At 40.9% G+C, this 21414-nt stretch overlaps 1 long non-coding RNA gene across 3 annotated transcripts in view; it reads left to right on the top strand.

The window, feature by feature from the left end:
- The window catches only part of LOC133363186 (uncharacterized), a 29164-nt gene extending 19530 nt beyond the window's left edge, over positions 1-9634 (top strand). For 2 of the 3 annotated variants that reach the window (XR_009757612.1, XR_009757610.1), the window contains 2 exons: positions 7013-7186; positions 9416-9634. This is a non-coding gene — a long non-coding RNA (uncharacterized LOC133363186). Of the gene's footprint in view, positions 1-3719; positions 3872-4828; positions 4981-7012; positions 7187-9415 lie in introns of those variants that run through there. The other variant, XR_009757611.1, reaches the window with a different exon arrangement.
- Positions 9635-21414: the final 11780 nt, after the last annotated feature.

Genomic DNA, 21414 nt, shown 5'->3' with positions numbered 1-21414 from the left:
TTGCACTTTCTGAAACAACATCAGAACCAAACACAGCCATCCTTTGAAATTTGCACTTATTCAAATTTTGTGATGCAGTTCGCCAACCAAACAATGTTTACAAACATGTATATATTAGGGGAAAGTGTGCATAAAAATTGATATATGAGTGAAAATAATATGCAAGAATGTATTGTATTATAAGAAATGGCTTGCAAAAATGTGTACATCAGTCAAAACTCCCTACAAAAACATGTTTATTAGGAGAAATTTGCACTAAAATGCTGGAGGAGGATTAAAAGAAATCACACATTGTTACAAAAATGTAGAGAACTAAATTTAAGATTGGAAAAATAAGAAACCGAGAGAACTGAAACTGACAGATCTTTCCATCCCCACTGTGTTCTGTGGGGCTTACTTTCAGGTACATGTGCATAGGATTGTAGCCTAAATAAGTGAAAATGTATGGGCATGATAAAGCCCTTGTTCCATGCAATATTCCAGCTCTGGTGACACATACACTCCAATGTGTTGGTGAGGAAAGAGGCCACAGGAATCTCCTCAGTGAAAAACACCTATGTGTTTACAAGGAGATGGATACTTAAACAGAGTAACTGGATCAGGACTTATACTTCTGAATAATTTACATGTCATTTTGATTTGCCACATAGATATGTAAGAAAGTAAGAGTAAAAATACTGAGATTTTTTCAGTATTCTTAAATGAGTACCATTACCCCCTTATTGAGACGTCTGTTGGGGGGGGGGAATCAAAGGGAAAACAATGTTAGAAACAATCAGCCTTGGACACCTTTTCTAGTCTGTAGAACTCTAGGATGAGTGCCCAGAACATATTAAAATTATCTCTATGAAATGATTGTTACCATTCCCTGGCATTCACTTTTATTCTGGCAATTGCTGTAGAGAAAACTGACATAATGACCAATGGGATTTTTTACACCCACAATTTCCCCTCATACCGGGTCAAGTTCAAGGTTTTGGTGTACAAAGCCCTATACAGCTTGGGACCAGGATACCTGAAAGACTGTCTTATCCCTTATATACCCAGTCAGTCACTACACTCTGTAGGTGAGGGCCTCCTGCTGATATCACCTTATCAAGAGGTCTGTCCTGCACAACATAGGAAACAGACCTTTAGTGGTGCCTGCCCTTTGGAATTCCCTCCCCTTAAATATTAGGCAGGCACCATCTATGTTATCTTCTTGGCACCTGTTGAAGACCTTCCTCTTTCAAGGTAAAGGTGTCCCCGCACTTATAGTGCAAGTCGTTTCCGACTCTTAGGGTGATGTCTTGCGATGTTTACAAGGCAGGCCGTATATATGGGGTAGGATTGCCAGTTCCTTCCCCAGCCTTTCTTTACCCCCCAGCATATGCTGGGTACTCATTTTACCGACCACGGATGGATGGAAGGCTGAGTGGACCTCGACCCCTTTTACCTGAGATTCGACTTCCTCCTTCCGTTGGAATCAAACTCCGGCCGTGAGCAGAGCTTTCGGCTGCGTTACCGCCACTTACCACTCTGCGCCACGGAAGACCTTTTAAGTAGAGACCTCATCCCAGTCTATGTCTGTGTTGGAATTGTTTTTAAAGATGTTTTTAAAGCTTTTTTAAAAAGATGTTTTGTTTTAATATCTTTTTATTTTTATTTATTTATCTATTTTATTTACTGCACTTATATACCGCCCCATAGCCGAAGCTCTCTGGGCAGTTTACAGCAATCAAAGATGCTTTGTTTTAATATATTTTAAAGTCTGCTTTTAAGATGTTTTAGATGTTTTTATTGTTTTTGTTTGCCAACCTGGACTCCTACTGTGAGGAAGGGCGGGATATAAATGAATAAATAAATATCGTCTGAGGGCCCATATCCCTATGCAACAGTATATGTGAGCGCATAACCACATGGAGAGGAGATAGTCACAACAGCCACACACAGTTTTAGAGTATTTCATGAAATGTGCTCCATTTTGAGATCCTGAAAACAACCAGATGAATTTCAAGAGTACAACTGCAACTTCAACAGGATCCACTGAATGAGAAAAGCTACTCAGAGACAAAGTACACAAGTGGTGTGCTTATCCCTGCCTCCTAAGCACCCACCATGTATCCTCTCCAACTGCTTTTTCAGCCATTGTGATTCCAAATACATATTTGCAACACATTTGAATCCCTATAGAAATAGTTGGGGGGGCGGGACAATTTGGGAATGGAGAAATAGTGGGTGAAGCATTAAGTGCATACCTATAACTTCCTCACTCTAAATTCACTTCTCCTGAAACTACTTTACTTTTTATTTTTTAATTTTTTTTAATGTGCAATGTGTAGTTAGTTCCTTAGTTAGGTACCTAGGGACAGGGGGTGAAGAGAGCTAAAACTTGTATCTTTGAGTGCAAATGGATTTCAGGCGGCCTATCATGCAAAATACTGGCCAATACTGGTTAATGGCTTCCAAACAAGCCAGGATTCAAAAGCCAAGCCAGTAAACATAGTTCCTGGTCTGCATGTGGTAGAAACCTATTATTAATTGCAGGTTACTGGTTTGTATCACTGCTCACACAAAGGGTGGCGACAAACATGACCAAAGGAGCTGCTTGTGAGTGCACAAAGCAGTAAACATTCTGGCTTCCTGAGCCAGGATTTGATTGTACAAATGAAGGCCAATGTCATTCATTTTTGAGAAAACATGCTATAAAATTCAAGTGCAACATTGATGAAAATTATGGCTATTATATGTCTATGTGATATATTGTTAATATCAATATTGTTAATATCAAATGATAATTAGTCAATGATAATATTGCCAATCTTGTATATTCAGCATTCTATAGCACAACAAAGGAAACCTATAATTCTTCAATTTAACAACATCTTTCTGCTTTTTTATGCAGCTGGCATACAATGATGCAAATATTCATTATTAAAGTATACATATGTTTAACATTTAAAGTAACTGCTTGTATAGCTTTAGAAAAAATACTCATATTAAATGGCATTTTGATTTGTAAAACGAACAACCCCCCAACTCATCCTTTGATAAATCAGTGAAAACATTATGAAATTTTGACTTCTGAATGTCTTGACATTAACGTCTTACGTATTCATAACAATTCTAATGTTAATATACTTGTATGTCTTTTTAAACATTTCTTCATTTGGTAAAAAACCCCAAAGCAGAGCAAACTAGCATTTCTTTATACATTACATAAAAGGTGGGTGGGAATCAACTGATTTACTATTGTTTTAAATAACAGTAGGGTTACCAGCATCACAGACCTTGCTTGTGACTATTGCAAAGGAACAAAACCCTCTACATTACAGAAAATAGGATAGACTTCCCATGTATCACCCAAAAACAAAATGATGGTCACATTATACCTAGGTGTTTGGTTTTAATAATGTCTTATTGTGTTTATACCATCTTGGTGCAATTCAATGCCTATGTCCTACCAAAATCAATGAGATTTAGGGATAAATGTGACAATTAGGTTCAATGGATTTCCACAGAATTTATGAATTTATTTGGAATAATAGCAGTCACCCAACAAAAATCATTTTCTCCATTAACCTTTTCTAGTTTGCACTCTTTCTTTATGCAAAGAGGTACAATCTGCAGATATTAATAAACAGGATTCAGAGTCAGAAATAATAGTTTACATAACTATCGTTTAAGCAATTTTTTAAAACTTTCTCTTTATTGATGGTTTTCCATTTTTCCAGAGATACCAAAAAAGACAAGGATACAACAAAAACAAAAGCCTACTCCAGCCAAGACAAATGCAGCTATGAAATCTCAGTCCTTGACCAAGGGGAGATGGGGGACAGAATAGCAATATGGGAACCCTCCCATTCCACAAAACAAAGGAAAGGAGGAAATGGTACTCTGTCAATTTCCATTCTCTCAGTTTCTCATTTTTCCAGTCTTAAATTCAGTTCTGCAACAGGTTACATTTTTAAAAAAATTCTCATGAAAATTCTTCAGCATGTTAGTGTGAATTTCTCCTAATAAACACATTTGTGTATGCAGTTTTGACTAATGAATACACTTTGTCAATCAGTTTCTCTTAGTATAACGCATTTTAAAGCATTTTTTGCTTGGAGAACTGCATCACAAAATACAGATAAGTGTGACGTTCAAGGGATGGCTTTGTTTAGTGCAGATTTGATAGATTCAGCTTTAAATGCTTTAACTGAATCTAATTTCTCCCCCATCCCTAGTTGCGTTTTATGGTGAGACCTTTATACATCTGTCATTGTCCGTGTACGACTGTATTGAATCCTTAATATATTGTGTACATTTCTCCACTTTATTTAGCAGGATACCTTTACAAAAGTTTATTGATAACTAATGAGACCAGAAATAGGCAGATTTAGCATGTGGGGGTGGGTATGTTGTATAGAAGCAATAGACTGCATTTAAATAAAAGAGATTTGGCTTGGCTAGACTTTTGCAGAGCATACTGTTACACATTTTGTTCATAATTCTGTTTCTGATTTTTAAATCCTACATTGAAAGAGCTGAAGAGCAACTTTTTAAGTGCTTTGCCAGCTTCAGACAGTGTCCCAACAGGATATGATTGAGTCTGTGCAAAAAGATACTGAGGCTGCCTGAGAAAATACGCAGCAAACCTAATTTGGAGTCAAGACTAGCAGATTGCCTTATGATCACCCCAATTCCTCGATCACTTTCTCCCAGTACTTTGTAAATCATATATATTACATAAGGGGCCTGGGTCCTTATCACTTTTCCAGTAAACAATGTGATTTATACCACATCTAGCCCCTCACCTAAACCAGCATTCTTTATATACGGATACTGTTTTTCTTTTTTTCAGGTGCTACAAAGTTCCCTTTGAGACAATAAATTGGACTCAGCAAAAAAAAATCTTTTAAAATAAAAGATCAGAAATAGCCCAAAGATATCAACAAGAGACCAATAACAGAGAAGAGAAAAATAACAGAGAAGAAAAAAATGCCCACAAGTGGGGTAGGCCACCAGAGGTTATACAAAATCCTAATCATTCCTATACTATTTTCTCCTAGCAACCCATTTAAACAGTGACTAATCACCCCGTGGAACTGGTCCTGGCACCTTCTGAAGCAAACTTATTGTTCAGTTTTATAGGGCATTCAGTTCAAACCAAATATAAGAAGAGAAGTGAATCTGTCTTCAGAACAAGCTGGTCAACAGTCATTTTCTCCCAAAGCTACAAAGAGTAACATGTGAGAATTATTTTGCAAATCAGCGCAGATGGGTTTTAAGTCATGGCACAAGTCCTGATCTTTACCATGCTTGAAATGGATAGCATTTAGCAAGAAAAAAGTTATCTAGATTGCATTTCTATATAGATTACAATTTGTAGTGGTTCCACGTGCAGCAAAACCAATACTGAAAGAAAACATGTACTCAGTGCTTTTGTGATGGAACTCACAGGTATAAGTACCTATTTTTTGGCTGCCTATGGTAACCATTTCGTGCTGGCACTCACAACGCTTTTATCAAAGTATGAGTATCGGCACCTCATTATTTTCTTTAAAAAAGCACTATCTATACTTTATAATTAGGGGAATATTAAAAGTTATTACCAAATACCTATATATCTACCAACGAAATTAATATTCTTCCATTCATAAAATGACTTCAACATGCTTAAAATGTTTAAGACTAATCATTTTGATAATTCTGTTTTGTCCCTATTTCTCTAAATAGGAGTTATGTTCCTATATTCATGGAGTTTTCACTAGCAGTTATTTGAAGGGACCTCTGTAGGTACATCGTGACAAATCTCATTTCTCTAGAATTTATTTTACCCATTACTAGATTGTTAGACAGAAATTCCAAAAATAAAAAATGCAAATGTGTTAATTCTGCAACCAGAGATTTTTAAAAGGCAATTACTGGTAACTACTACCACTGAAAACATTAATTTCTGAGATGTAAGATATTCCTATAGCAAGCAATGTTTTATTTATACTTACTTAATAACAAAAATGTTTCTTATCCCCTGGTCACTTTTTACATGAAACTATAAATGAAACGATAAAAGAAGAAAAATTAAGGCTGAAATCCAGACTCTTATTTACTATAGAGCAAACTCTGCTGGATGCAGCAGGACTTGCTTCTGAGTAAACAGGCATCAGATAGTGCTGCAAGTCCCTAGTGCACTGTTTGGGGCCATATTGCTTGACTATCTGCTATTACAGTAAATAATTGAGGAATATGAAACACATTATTTGGTTAAATTCTGTTTAATCCATTTTTCATTTACAAAATAGAAAAATTATCCTCCAAAGTTTCTGGAGAAAAATGTAAGATAATATGCAAGTCTGCCCTTACTATGATTAATAGTAGGAAAGGAAGCCCCACTAAAAGTTCACAGAAAGCATCTCTAGGATTTCACAGCGTGAGTATTCCCGAAACCATATCCTTCATTTCAGAAGCTCCTGCACCCTCACAAATTCAAATCGTCTCTACATTTTGCATAAAGAAACAGGAAGCTGAAAAATTAAAGGGGCATGTTTGGGAGGCAAAAATAAAAGAAAATGTTTCACATAAACGTTAGCAGAAGCATCAAAAATGGCCTCACCAGGAATCTTTCAGTGCTTTCAGTGGCGTTTTTTAAATGTTAATTTATTATTTATTTCAACCAGTACAAGGATTTATAATAATTATAATTTATAATAAAGGTGGTTAGAATTCTGTATCATTTTAAACAGAGGAAACAGTGCGTTTTCCCCACCAGTGTGAGAAAATTGGGCAACAACTGAGATGGGCAGGCAGCTCCCTCCCCGCACCCCTTTCCTGAGAGCATTTTGCCTCTGCTCAGTCTGGCTCTGGCCCTTCCTCCAACCTCTGCTAACCTCAAGAATAGCAATAACCTCTAACCTGGCAGTGGCCCATGCATTCGAAAGCAAACACAACTCGCCTGGTGTTTCCAGCACCCCCCCCCCGTTTCCCATATCCTAAGTCTACTAGCCCTTCCCCCTCCCTGTAACTCACATTATTCTCTTCCTTCCAGCTTCTTTCACCTTGGAACGAAATCTACATTTCACTTCTATCTAGCATGGGGCAATGCTCACAAAACAATGTGCTTGCCAAGAATTCTTCTGCCTTTCTACAGAGAAATCACAGTGCAGATTTTGGGCCGGGCCGCAGCGGAGGAAGAGAGAGGAAAAATGCTCAAAACAGCTAAGTAAGAAGGTGGCTCTTCTACGGCAAAATTAATAGACTGGGTTTGGCGGAATGGAACAGGAACTTTCAAATTCGGCAGTTTCAAAGAAAAGCGGAGGCTTTTCAACGGCTGTACTTTCCCACCTCTTTTATTTTGCAGTCTGAAGCTTTAATAAAGGAGCTAAATTATTCAGATTATGAACACGCGCGCACACACCCGACTACACCTTTCTCTTTGTTACCCTTATGCCGCCCACATCTCCTGTCCTCCTACCCCCATTTTCTCATCTCCATTTCGAAGGCTCTTGAAAATCAGTTTCCTGACACAACTTGGCTATTTCTTCTTTTTCACTTGCATCTTGTTTCTTTAAACAACAACAACATACAAACACGTTTCGATGGGTACTTCACATATCAGAACTGGGAGAGGGGAGAAAAAGGAAGACAGCATCGCGCGCTCTCCCCCGAACCTATGAGCGATCTTCTTCATTATCCCACCGCAGCAGATGCTGGCTGGCGAAGCCCTTGCCGACACTAGCGAATTGCTCTTTCCTATTAACGTCTCGGGAGCGCAGACTAAACAACGGCCATGTTTGTCAGCATGCCCCTCTACCCTCCTGCCCTGGCCTTATCGTCGGGTGAGAATCTGGCAGGCTGCCCAGTCTACTGTCACAAGGCTGGTGTCAGTCAAGGGCAAAGCAGCCCTCCTCTCCCCCGGGCTCCTCCTGCACGCACAGACACACATACTTTGGCAGGGATCTAGGCTTTTTCTCCCCCCCCCATTTATTTCGGGTGGTCTTTTACAAGAAGAAATCCTGTAACTGAGCATAGTTCCAAACCATTCGGAAGTTTGTGTTCTTAGCTGCAGTGCCGTCGTCATGATCAGGCAAGCCAGTTTTGGCCAATAATCAAAACAACGATGACAAAAACACTATTCTCTCCTTTTATTGCTCGCTCCCTCCCTCCCTCCTCCTGCACAGTAGAAAACACAGACATCGTAAAAATGGTCTAGTCGGAGTAGTCATGTGCTCCGCTAGGGTAGCGAACAAAAACCTTTATTTATTTATTTAGTGGATTCATTCAGCCATGGATACAAGAGGAGCTTGCGTGCGTGTAGTGTGCGCACACAGGACCAAATTTCAAACGCAGGCATTAATAAAAAGGAGACGCTGCCCATGATATTCTGCAGGACCACCACAGCTTTGCCAGGACAGGCTGGAGGCTCATTAATAATTGCGGGCGGCTCTCTATTTTCATATCTAAATTGTGGAGCAGTGTGGTTAATTAAGAAACAGAAAACTCCCTCCCTCTTTCCTTCACTGCCACTACCACAACCAAAAAACGAAAAGGTCTCGGAGAAATCTGTATTTCCAAAAACTTATTTAACTCTCTGTCTGCTGGGAATGGACAAATATGCAAAGAGAAGCATACTCTGATTACTTTTTATACTAAGAGCATAAGAATTTATTTGCAATGTGGTCAATTTACTTCAGCTTTCTGTTTCCACTACTGCCCAGGCAAATATCTCTTGGTACTCAGAACTAGTACAGTGAGGTTTGGCTACATTGTATGACTTTAAGAGATATACTGCTTCTATACATGGAGGCTCTGTGTAGCTATCATAGCTAATGGCTGCTGATAACTGCCTGGATGTTGTGTGAAATCCTTTTGTAGTGGCTGGCATACAGTGCAGGGTGCTGGCTGCAGAAGCCAGTAAAAGGATAGAAAGTTTGTTGGGAAGAGAAAGTGAGTTGCAGAGGGATACAGGTCTGCGCCTTTCCAAATTAATAATCATTTTAACAGTCACAAGGCCACCTGTAAGCACGATGTGTAGTAGAGAGTAGGGATTTATTTAAGAGAGGGAGAGGATCCTAGAGTCATGCCATCCTGTTAAATGTCCAATGTAGATTTTATGCTGAATACAGAATAGTGGAGCTCTTCAGTATACAGTAGTAGGAAGTTATTATTTGAAAGTATCTTCAATACTTATCTATATAAATTTTTGAAAGAATAATACAACATAAGGCTATTCACACTGTGATGTTTTATTTGGAAGGGGTTTCATATGTGCAGAGCGATGCATATTTGGTATCATGAGACGACATATCGATGTAAATGTTTGTTTAATTAGTGTCTTATAACTGAACTATGAATTACTATTGTATGAAACTGCATTTGCTCATATTCATCGCTGCTTATCTTTGCCCCTCCCTCTGTTGTCTTCCTCTCCCTTATGATGCATGTGCTACAGATTACGCTCCAGACCCCCGCTGAAAAGCGGAACTCATTGAATCGAATGGTGCGTGATGCCCGAAAACAGCCGTAAAAGCGGAACAAGCACCATATGAGTGGGGCTTTAGTCTAATTGCATCTGACTGAGACTGCTGCATTAGTGAAGTGCTGTAAAGCGGGGTACTGTACATGAAAAACCACACTGTAAAAGAAAAAAATGGCTCATCTGATGTCATGGTGACCCACCTGCCTGTCAAAGTGGCCTGCCTAGGGTGGGGGCAGTGGGGGCTGGTGGCTCCATGTCAGTGGGGCAGTGGAATCCACTCTAGGTTTTAGTTGGACTTTCAAGGAGCTTTCAACCATGGATGGCTCCTTGAAAATTCAGACTAAAACCCAGAGTGGATTCCACTGCCCCACTGACATGGAGCCACCCCACCCATCAGATCCTGCTCCCCACCCCTGCAACACAGACTACTTGGGAGCAATCTCTTAGCCTCTGAGGCAGACCATCTTAATTGGGCTCACCACCCTGCGGAATGAAGTGATCACCTAAGTCTGAATGTCAACAAGAAGTGATCTGACCATGACAAAGGAAGTGTTGAAAAATTCTTCACTTTCAGATCTCCCTTCTGCCCAGTAGAGAAAATTTAATCCTGTTCATGTCCTGACAGATTCCAGTGGTTGCCCTGGCAGCAATGGGGTCCTGAGCTGTCCTGAACCAGTAGCCTTTGACATTTGAGATATATATTTGTAGGACCCTGTCTAGTTGTGATTAGAATTTGTTTCAAACTGTTTTTAATATTGTATTTTATATTATTGCTACTTACCCGAGGACCTTCTGGTGAAAGTTTGGCAACAACAGTAATAATAGCCTAGACATACATGTTGAGATCTCCCAGGACAATCATTCTGGGAGTGTTCAACATCAAATCTGAGACCACTTCCATCAGCGCAAGCAGAGAGACTGATATGCAACAGGGTGGGTGGCATACCAGCAAACTCCACAATCAGTCCCACTCACCCAACACAATGCAGAAGCACTCTACGCTGGCAGTCACATGAACAGGAAGCCTGCAGAGAGATTTATATAGTGCAGAGCAACCTGCCATCCCCTTGATTATTGTATACTTCATCATTGGTGATCACTCGTGGCCGGGTAAGATTGTCTTCCAAGATAACAGTGGGTCAGTAAATGACTGTGGAGGCCAATTCTGGATCCATACAGCCTCCCACAGTGAGGACATAGGTTTCTAGATGGTTTCTAGATGGAAGATGGTCGCGATGAGGATTTGTTTGATGTGCCTTCCGCTTAGCTCATTTGTCCCATTCACCCTGTATTTGTGCTTCTTCAAAGTCCATAGCACCTTTGATAATAGCCAACCTCCATTTGGGATGTTCATGGGCCAAGACGTTCCAGTTCTCGATATATGGGGTGGGATTGCCAGTTCCTTCCCCGGCCTTTCTTTACCACCCAGCATATGCCGGGTACTCATTTTACCGACCACGGATGGATGGAAGGCTGAGTGGACCTCGACCCCTTTTACTGGAGATTCGACATCCTCCTTCCGTTGGAATCGAACTCCGGCCGTGAGCAGAGCTTTGGCTGCATTACCACCGCTTACCACGCTGCACCTCGGAGGGCATCAGATTCGCTTTAAGAACATCTTTAAACCTCTTTTGCTGTCCACCGATATTCCATTTTCCATCCTTAAGTTGGGAGTAAAGTAGCTGCTGTGGAAGATGGTGATCACGCATTCAAACAACATGGCCAGTCCAGCAAAGTTGATGTTGAAAGATAATTGTTTCAACACTGGTAGTCCTTGCTTCTTCCAAAAGGCTAACATTAGTCCGTCTGTCTTCCCAAGTAATTTGCAGAATTTTCCAGAGGCAGTGTTGGTGGAATCTTTCAAGAAGTTGGGAGTGGCGTTTATAGATGGTCCATGTTTCACAGGTGTACAGTAAGGTCGGTAGTACAATGGCTTTGTAAATAAGCATTTTAGTCTCCCTGCAAATATCCCGATCCTCGAACACTCTATGCTTCATTTGGGAGAATGCGGCACTCGCAGAGCTCAGACGATGTTGAATTTCAGCATTGATGTCAGCTTTTACAGAGAGATGGCTGCCAAGATAAGAAAAGTGATTGACATTCTCCAGTGTCACACCATTAAGCTGGATTGATGGTGCTACAGAGGGACTAGTTTGCACCGGTTGATGAAGCACTTTGGTTTTTTTAATATTAAGTGAGAGCCCAAGCTTTTCATATGCTTCTGCAAAGACATTTAGGATAGTATGAAGATCTTTCTCTGAATGTGCGGAAACCACATTCATCGGCATATTGAAGTTCTACAACAGAGGTTGACATTACCTTTCTTTTTGCTTTCAGCCCAATGAGATTAAAATGCTTTCCATCTGTTTGATATATGATTTCCACACCAGTAGGAAGTTTCCCTTCAATAAGGTGTAGAATCATAGCAATGAAGGCAGCAAATAAGGTAGGAGCAATGACACATCCCTGTTTTGTGCCTGATCTGACTCTGAATGGATTGTTCCAAAAGCCATTGTTATCCAATATTGTCACTGTCATGTTGTCATGAAGGAGTCACAAAATATTCACAAATTTATCAGGGCATCCAGTTTTCAGAAGGATGGTCCAGAGAGCAGTTTGATTCACAGTATCAAAGGCCTTAGTCAGATCAATAAACACCATATATAAAGGTCGATTCTGCTCCCGGCATTTTTCTTGAAGCTGTCGTACAGTGAAAATCATGACCACTATCCCCCTGGAAGGGCAGAAACCATTTTGGGATTCAGGGAGGACATCCTCTGAGATTGGTGGGAGACGATTTGCGAGGATCCTTGCAAGGATTTTACTTGCAGTAGCAAGAAGAGAGATACCACAATCTGTTCTATCACCCTTCTTAAAAAAGGTGATAATTATGGCATCCCTAAAGTCTTCCGGGATCTCCTCCCTCATCCAGATTTTTTCGATGAGTTTATGAAGTTGTTGTGTAAGTTCAGGCCCACCTTATTTAAAGACTTCAGCAGGAATCCCATCAGGTCCACTAGCTTTGTTGTTCTTCATTGGATTGATGGCTTTACTGACCATCCAAATTAGGGGCTTGCTTAATAGGATCTTGAAGGGCATGGATGTTCCATTTTACACCTTGGTTTTCTTCCATGGAGCCTACGTTGAGGAACAATATTAATGGCCATAGTGGATCGAATTAATCAGTGATCTGTCCAGCAGTCATCGGCACTCGTCATGGCCCTAGTGAGGAGTACATCACAACGATCTCTGGCACGGACAATTACGTAATCCAGGAGATGCCAGTGTTTTGACTGAAGGTGCTTCCATGATGTTTTAAATTTGTTTTTCTGGTGAAAGAGTGTGTTTGTAATAACAAGATTATGCGCTGCACATTTAGTCAGAAGTAGAATTCCATTCAGGTTGCCAACTCCTTCTTTCCCAATGGTTTCTGGCCATAAATTGAAATCACGCCCAACTCTTGCATTGAAATCGCCCAAGAGGATAATTTTATCCTCCTTAGGTATCTCTGATAAGATGGTGTCCAGCTGGTTATAAAAATTTCCCTTGATGTCTTCATCAGCATCTAATGTTGGTGCATAAGCACTTAGAATAGCTGCCTGCTGGTTTTTGGCAAGTTTTAACAGGAGAGTTGAGAGTCATTCATTAATGCCAACAGAAACGTCTGACAAGAGCTTCACAAGATTATTTTTAATAGCAAAGCCTACTCCATGTATTCATCATTCTTGTTCTGGCAGTCCTTTCCAGAAGAAGGTATAACCTCCTTTTTCTTCCTTCAGTTGTCCTTCTGCTCTTCGAGTTTCTTTGAGTGCTGCTATGTCAATATTAAAACGTCTCAACTCCCTCGCAATGATGGCAGTCCTGCGTTCAGGACGTTCACTATTTGTATTGTCCAGCAATGTCCATATATTCCATGTTCCAAAGTTAAATTGTCTTTTGCGACCGCTAAGTGGTGACCCCACTGGATGCGGTAATCCAGTCAGGGAGAGAGATGAGGCAGACTATGTTTAGGGCACCTTTTCTAGCCCCCTCCCCATACGGGGTGAGCAGAGTGGATCCTGAATAGGACTGCTCAGTCGTGGATATAGCTGCCGAACTACTCAACTGCCTCAGTCCTTGAGCCAGGACGACTGAGTCTGTATCCACCGCCCATGTGCCGGTCCATGACTAGGGGCTTCCGGATTTCACAGTCCTGCCCCCATCGCCATTCGCCGATCACCATGGGACTTTTGGTTTGGTTGCTTGGAAGATCCCTGTGCGTGAATTTGTTTTATGTGGGAAGATCGGTGCACAACAATCAACACAATCTTGACAGAAAAAGGCTTTGATCCAATGGCATGGATACCACGACGATTGGAAGTCTTTTATCTGCTGCAGCCTTCATCCGCCTTCACAGCCGTTGTAACATACACATTGTTATCCTCCGCCTGTTCTGCTGTTGAGGACTTTCTTGGATCGTTCTTTGTCTGGTTCCTCTCCCTTGACCTTACCGCCATGGGTGACCCTGCTGGGAGTACATGGCTTCCGATGGCATCACTCACAGGGTTCATTGGAACACGCAAGCCCACTCTAGTTGTCTTAGCTAAAGCTGAGAAACATGTATGTTTATGGGCTTAGAATAATTATAATAGTAGAGTTGGAAGGGGCCTATAAAGCCATCAAGTCCAACCCCTAATCCAAATTAAATGGCTTCCCTGTCCTACAGTGCTTACAATCTAATGGGGGACAAAACAAATGGAGAGGGACAGATACAGGCAGTGGTAAACAGGAGAATATGATTTCAGTTACATAAATTTAGTCTTTGCTTTAGCACACATATTGCACCAAAGACTTCACAGAAAAAGTAGGTTTTCAGAAAGGATTTGCAGGAAGAGAGGATGGTGGCACCATGTTCTGGGAGACAGAAGGGGAAATAGGGTTGAATCAACTAAGGGAGTGGGAGATACCCAGGTAGATGAGGATGATCAAGCTGAAGGAGCAAAGGACCAGGCAGAAGTATAACAGGATATAAGGGAAGAGGGAGATATTACCTTGCCAGAAGATCCTGGTTCTTTGATACAAACTGATTCAATTGACTTTGGCTGACAGGTGTTCAGTACATATTTTGTTGAATTACCACAGCAGGGTGGCAACCCTTTTTGGCTTAAGGGCAACATTCTCCCTTAGCCAACCATCCAGGGCAACTGGGTGTGGCCAAAAGTGGGCTGCTCACTCCATGCACTTTCATGCACACTTACCTGCACACACACTAGCAGACTTGCAAACATCCCCTAACCCCATCCTGAAGTGAAGGAATTATCACTCCTTTCCCATTCATCCAATGATTGTTCTGATGACATGAGACAATCTGTATCTCCATCAGGGCACTTGGCTCTGCCCACCTAGTCTACATTATTTTTTTTATTTTGCCACTGCTGCCAAAATTTGTGGAGTCTTGGGGGAAGGGCAGATCAGGCCCTCAAACTGGGGATTAGTCACCCTTGTTTTACAAGTCATGACAGAAAACAGTAGTTTTTCACCTAATCTACTCTTCAGTTATATTTGAATGAGAAAAATGTGGGTTTAATCAAACTTAAAAGTAATAAATTACTAAAAAAAAATTACTTCTCCACTTTTTTTCTAAAGTGGCTGCAAGTGATCTGTATAATCTTGTGATTCATGCTTTTATGGACATTTCTGACATTTTTCAACTATTGTTTTGCACTGGCTCTGGGGCAGCTGTAGCCTGATCCTACTCACGTTTTCTCACAAGTAAGTCCCACTATATTCAAGCTGGCTAAGTTTGTAGTCTCAGCTTCTTTGGATGCTTGTTAGTGCAGTGGAATTCATGTCTCCAAACCATGAGTTGAGACACACTTACTGTTATGCCGGTTCCTCGCTTTTCTGAAAATGGGGGCATATGACACTAGTCAAATCCCGCCCTTTTTTACTGTAAAACTTGGTGGGATCAGCTTGAGTGCATCTTTTTTAAAAAATTCACTCCAAAGAGATTTCGCAACTGATCAGCAGATCAACCTGTTTCCCCTCCAGGTGTGGCCAATGGAAATGCTGTGCTGTAGGCGACTAGTGTGCTCATAGCCCACGTTTAAAATGCTAAGGTTCTGATAATCTGATCTGAGTGTAGAAACAGTGCAATGGCTATAGTGTATAGAAGAGATACCCAGGATAATCTATCTATCTATTTGACCAGTCCAGAGGCAGTGCTATTATGAGGCAAGGGAAGGTAGCTATCTTAAGTGACAAATCATGGGGCCATTAAGAGTGGTGGACAGACCTGAGCAATAGGCACAATCCACTAGGAAATTTTCCTTTGCAAGTTCTTTAAAGTGAATGGGAGCTTTGCAAGAGCAAAGAAGTACTTGCTCATTTGAACGGGCTTGCACCAGAGAACATCCAGTGGGTAGTGTTCCATTATTCATGCATGTATGTATGCTTGTGTGCAGGTTTGCATCCATATTCTGCACTATGTCTGAAGGTCCAGGGTGGTTTATATAGCATTTCATCTCCTTTGACTTATCACACTCCTTTCCCTTCCTACAACTATCCTTTCCATGACAGTTTTTTCTGGTGACACAAGTATCCTTTCTCATTTCCTTCTGTTCAGCCCAAATGATCCCACAATCACCTACCCATATACAATCTCCCAATCCTCTGTATTCTTATCTCTTCCCTGATGATAAAAGAAAACAGATTTATATAGATACCCACTCTCAAGGCACCAGCAATGGGCAGAAGTGAGTGTTTGCCAAGACTAGACATATTGATGGGACCACCAGCAATTTCCACTGCCATCATTCCTCCTCCTAGGATACTGTATTTTAAATTTCTGTAACCTGCTCTGGGACCTAATGGTAAAGGGTGAATAATAATAATAATAATAATAATAATAATAATAATAATATTACACTGGAAGCTCCTTTCACTAATAATCTCAAATATTTTGAGGCTATCTAGGGTTATGTAGCAATAAGGCAAACACTTTGTACATTCCCAAGGAGATTTTTAACATGTTCATGGAGGTTGATCTACTGATTACTTCTTGTACAAGTGCCCACAGAAGTGGGGTGACCTCTGCCTTAAACCTATCTCCATTCCCTGGGGGGTGGGGAGCAAAAAAGATGAGGACTTTTGTCTTGAGGTTGCCAGATCTTAGGGTTTGACCCAACGTTTTGAGGTCTAAGGGTGCAATCCAACTCATATTTATGCTGGGCTGAGTGGAGTTGGATATGGCGGACCCCTGGCAGAGCTGGCAGGATCCTGGCTTAGTCAGGCTCCACCAGCAAAAACCCCTCAGCCCAGCTCAGCCGCAGCAGATTTGGGACCCTGCCAGCTCAGCTGGATGTCCATTGGGGAAGCCCAGCCCAGTGGAAGGGGTGCCGGCAGAAACTAGCATAAGGCCTGAAATGGGCGTGTCGGGATATCAGAGGAAGAGCTGAGGGGGGGACTTAGGCAACACCCAACTCATGTTCAGAGAGCTCCTGCAGGTCCCAATCCAGGCCACAGCTACTCTGGGAAAAAGGTTGGTCTAAGAAAATAATTACAGTGGAAGTCTGTGGAGAGTGCTTACTCCCCGGTAGGGACATTGGTGAGAGCTGGCTTTTACTTTCCGATCCCTGTGCGCAGCTGAGCCTGTGTTCAGCCGGTCTGCCAGCTCCCCAAAAGTGAAACGGATGCTGTGGACTTTCCTGCTGGCTCCTCCTCCACCAGCCCCCCTTCTGCCAACTTCCCATGAGTTGGATTGCTCTGCCTGCCTCCTTCTCAGGATCTTGATCTCAGGGAAGCGAGTTGGAAGCCAAAAGGCAAGCTATTTTCCACAAGGTCCATTGCCAGCCTTCTCCTTGCATTCTAAAATTTAAATCACAACCTTTCCCAAACATATCCTTCTCCCTCATTTGGTGTTGAAGAGCAGTTGGGAACTGGGCAAAAAAAAAAAGAAAGAAAGAAAGGCACCAGTCTATAAATAAATGGGAAAGAGTGTGTTTAACTTTAGATTGGAGATCAGATAGAGAGAAAGGCATGATATATCTTTTAAAATCACCATATTGTTTTACCTTGTTTCAACAGGTACCATCCCTGAGGCCCCAGGACTTTTAGCTCTCTCTTAATTTTTTGTCTTGGTTTCTCTATTGCTGTTTCATTTTATTATTTTTTTTTTAAAAAAAGATTAATTGTACTGTGTTTATATCTTTTATGAGCTGATCAAGAACTTAATATGCTGAAGGTGCAGAATATAAATTTAATAAATAAATAAAACAGTAAATAAAACATTCTGCTCATGCTCAGAGGATCTTCTCCTTGTTATATAAAATATTACTCTTTTTTCAGAAAGGGCACGGCTAAAGATAGGAAGGGGTGCTTTTAAATGGACATGAATTAAAGAAGGAACGGAGCTACAAGGTGAGCAGTGTCTGCAAGACATTTTTTCTTCAGATTTTTGATCTTCAAACACGCATTTGTTGTTCAGACTCCATAGCAATTGATTTTTGCAGCACAAGGCAAAAAAGTATGATTGTCTATTATTTGAAAAATATGACTCCATGATGGATACCATTTGTTTCCATGGAAACAATTGCTTACAGCAACAGGTTCTCTAGCCTATATCGCCACTGAATGATCAAGCCTGATATTTTCTGGAAGTTGCTCTAATTGCATATCTTTGTAGTATCCACTTTATATGCCTGACTTTTTATGTTCTGTACTGATGCACAACTAACATTTTATTGTTTTAATCATTCAGTACAAAAATGCAAGATAATAAATGTCATAGACAAGAAGCTATCAGAAAACTTTTTTTTACATTGTCAGGAACTATTTATATTGTCATCAACACCCAGTCTAATGGAAAATACATTTTCAGAGCAGTTGCCACAACCCCAAGCCAAATTCAGCTAAGAACTGGAACCAATAAATCCCCCCCCAGTTGAATTATATAGGATACATTTAAACAAATAATGAGGCAGATCTTCAATATAATTGATTTTTGTTTCACACTGAAAGTTGTGGTACCTTCTATAATCACAGATTGTAATTTAAGGGCCATAGCTCAGTGGTAGAGCATCTGCCTTGTTACTAGAAGAATAAGACTGTGAATTACATCATGCGTGGGGTGGTTCTAGTAGCTAAGTTGAAGCTGAAATTGGGTTACTTATCTTCTACTTTTGCCATATTGACTAGTTGTGTAATAGGATTGTTACAATGTATTATGTTATATTTATAGTGTTGGTATGGCTTTTGTGTTGCTGTTATATCTGCCATTTGCTTTTTCTCTATTATTGTATTATTTCACTTGAAATTGTTTTTGCCATTGTTTGACTTGCTGTAAGCTATTTCATATGCAGTGCGTTTTTGTTTTCCTTTTTGTACGTCGTTTTGAGTCCTATTTTTGGAAAAAAGCAACTAACAAATGCTATTAATAAAATAAATAAATATTAATGCACACTGGTAAAAAACAGCACACTGGTGAGAAATTTGAGTCCCATGCTGCAAGCGTGGGGCACCAGTTATGGGGTAGTGCACAGACTCAGGAAGCAACAGGTGAGGGATCTTCCTCCCGCTTGTGTTCCAAGTCTCTCAGGACCACCTGTAGCTCCGGGTGATTCCATGAGAGCATGTGGAAGGGGGTGGGGTGAACCTACACTGTAAAAGCCTTGCTCCCTGCTGCCAACGGCCTCTTTCTTTGTAAGCTGGCTTCCCTACCCAACCTCCCTTGTTTTGGGGCTGCATTCAGATGTGGGGCTTATTGCGTTAGTTTAACAGAGTAAAATGGTAGTGATTTCTAAAATTCCTTTCACACTGCAATACCTGTTGCGTTAAGGAACTATGGCTTTTTTGGCTGATATACTGACATTTCGTGCAATTGTCCTGCACATTGCTGCTGCCGTGTCGTGCATTCCGGAGACCCTTTGTGCGAGCCCTGGGTGCTCTGTTCTGTTGGGGACTCGACCAAGGCGCTGCCTTGTCCAGTGTCTTGCCTTTCTGCAGTGTCCATCTGGCTACTTCTGGGGGGAGCCCACAAGCAAGAGCCTTCTCCCACTGTGGGTTCTCTCCGGCCACCTGTGTCTGGAGGTAGTCTGCCTTTGAACCTGGAGTCTTCATGTAACAACAGCAGCCATCAGCAGAGACTCTAACATCAAAGCTAGAGTGACAAAAATCTATCTTCTTTGCTTTTGTATTGGAATGTTATGTTATTAATATTGAAATGTTGTTATTAATGTGATATTTTTAATGTATAGCTTGTTTTATGATGTTTTATGATGACTTTAAATGTGATAACGTTTAGGTAATCAGTTGGAGTTATTGTTGGATTATGTTTTGAAATGATTTGAAATGGTTGTTATGTTTTTGAACTGATTGCTATTGATGTCATCATTTGCATTTTTGTTATTGTAAGCCACTTTGAGCATATTTATATGGAAAAGTGGCATATAAATTCAAGTAATAAATAAATAAATAAATAAAATAAACAGCACCTTATTTCCGTCCCTCACCCATTATATACATGTGTAGTTCCCCCATAATTTACTGTTTGAGTTAGTGTCTGGACACAGAGGTGTGGGGGGGTCGGAAGGAGGAAGGGAATGCTGCTACCCGCCCCTATGCCAGAATACTGGTACAGTTTTCATCAGGCAAAAAACTGGTGCATGACTAATGGGCAAAAATGCATTGCATGCTGGGATGCCTGTCATGTGAGTAGATGCAGCTAGGACAAAGCTCCTGCAATCTTTCCGGTTCCCAGGTTTGCAAATAGATTGTTTCTGGTATTAAGTATAATGAAAATTAGCACTAAACTTCCAATAGATTTCCGGAACTAGCTTTTACATCGTACGAAAGGTCAAACATAATGCGCAAATTACCAGATAAGAAATTGTTGGAATAACGGAATAAAGTGTAATGTGAAAGTAGCCTCAGTACATCATTTAGCTTTTCCTAAAAGGGTCAATGGACTGGCTCTGAAACTGGCTCAGTTGAGTAGATTTTTCACCTATCTCTAAGTGACTGCTTCTTCAGCTCTTAGGCATACATTGCTTCTTTCACAATAGGCGGAAACAGCATTGGGCAGGATCAAACATAAGGGAGACCCTCATAAGGGCCCCTACTTGGAGAAAGGGCGGGATATAAATTTAATAAATAAAATAAATAAATAAATAGTAGAGTGTGTGTGGGCCACATTTCTAGCTCAGGTGGAACTATGCATTATGCAGAACACACACACACACCCTACTGGTTGCCCAGTAGGATCCCAAGTGCATATGGCTTGTGCCCACTGGAGTCTAATGCTGGACAACACCCAAGGGTGGCTGCCCGACGTCTAGTTATGAGACAAACATTCCCTCAGCAAGGCCTGTTGGAAGGAAAGTGGATCCTTGCCACACTGTCATGCCAAGCCCACTTACATGCTGTTATCAATAAAGCTGTGGCCTGTTTTCACCCATAAAAATAGTTGTCGGCTGTTTGATTCCTATGGCATGGGGGTGCATTCTGTGTCTGCCTCACAATGTTTGTGTATTTTCAATTACTCATAAGGACCATAGGCTGTGTACTAAGAGCTAGCAGAAGGTAAAGAGGCAAACTAGCCATTCATAGCTTTTCCTCTCCCGTTGACAGCAAAGGGAACCTTATTTGCACTTGAAACTCTGAATTCTGAGCATGAGCTGCTAAGTGCATTTAAACACACTGATTGCAGTGGGACCCGTAGCAGTTGCTGTTCTGCTTGCATTAGACACATGGAACAAAAGTCAGGAGAAACTCCAAAGTTTATAGGAAACAATACAGTTTATTAAGGCCAACACAATTTAAGTAGAAGACACTCTTTCCAGAAAGGAACTGCTTAAAAAAAAAATTGCACTCCGATAAATTAACTTTTATAAGACAACTCAGAGTGAACTTCACTCTGCTGGGTTGTGCATCAGAAAGACATTCCTGACTGTAATTCCCAGCTGACAGGGACTTATTGGTGGCCTGTCCATTGGGAA

The sequence above is a fragment of the Rhineura floridana genome, chromosome 8 (assembly GCF_030035675.1).
Source record: "Rhineura floridana isolate rRhiFlo1 chromosome 8, rRhiFlo1.hap2, whole genome shotgun sequence".
In the NCBI taxonomy this organism is placed as follows: Eukaryota; Metazoa; Chordata; class Lepidosauria; order Squamata; family Rhineuridae; genus Rhineura; species Rhineura floridana.
This window is presented reverse-complemented; position numbering and strand designations above follow the sequence as displayed.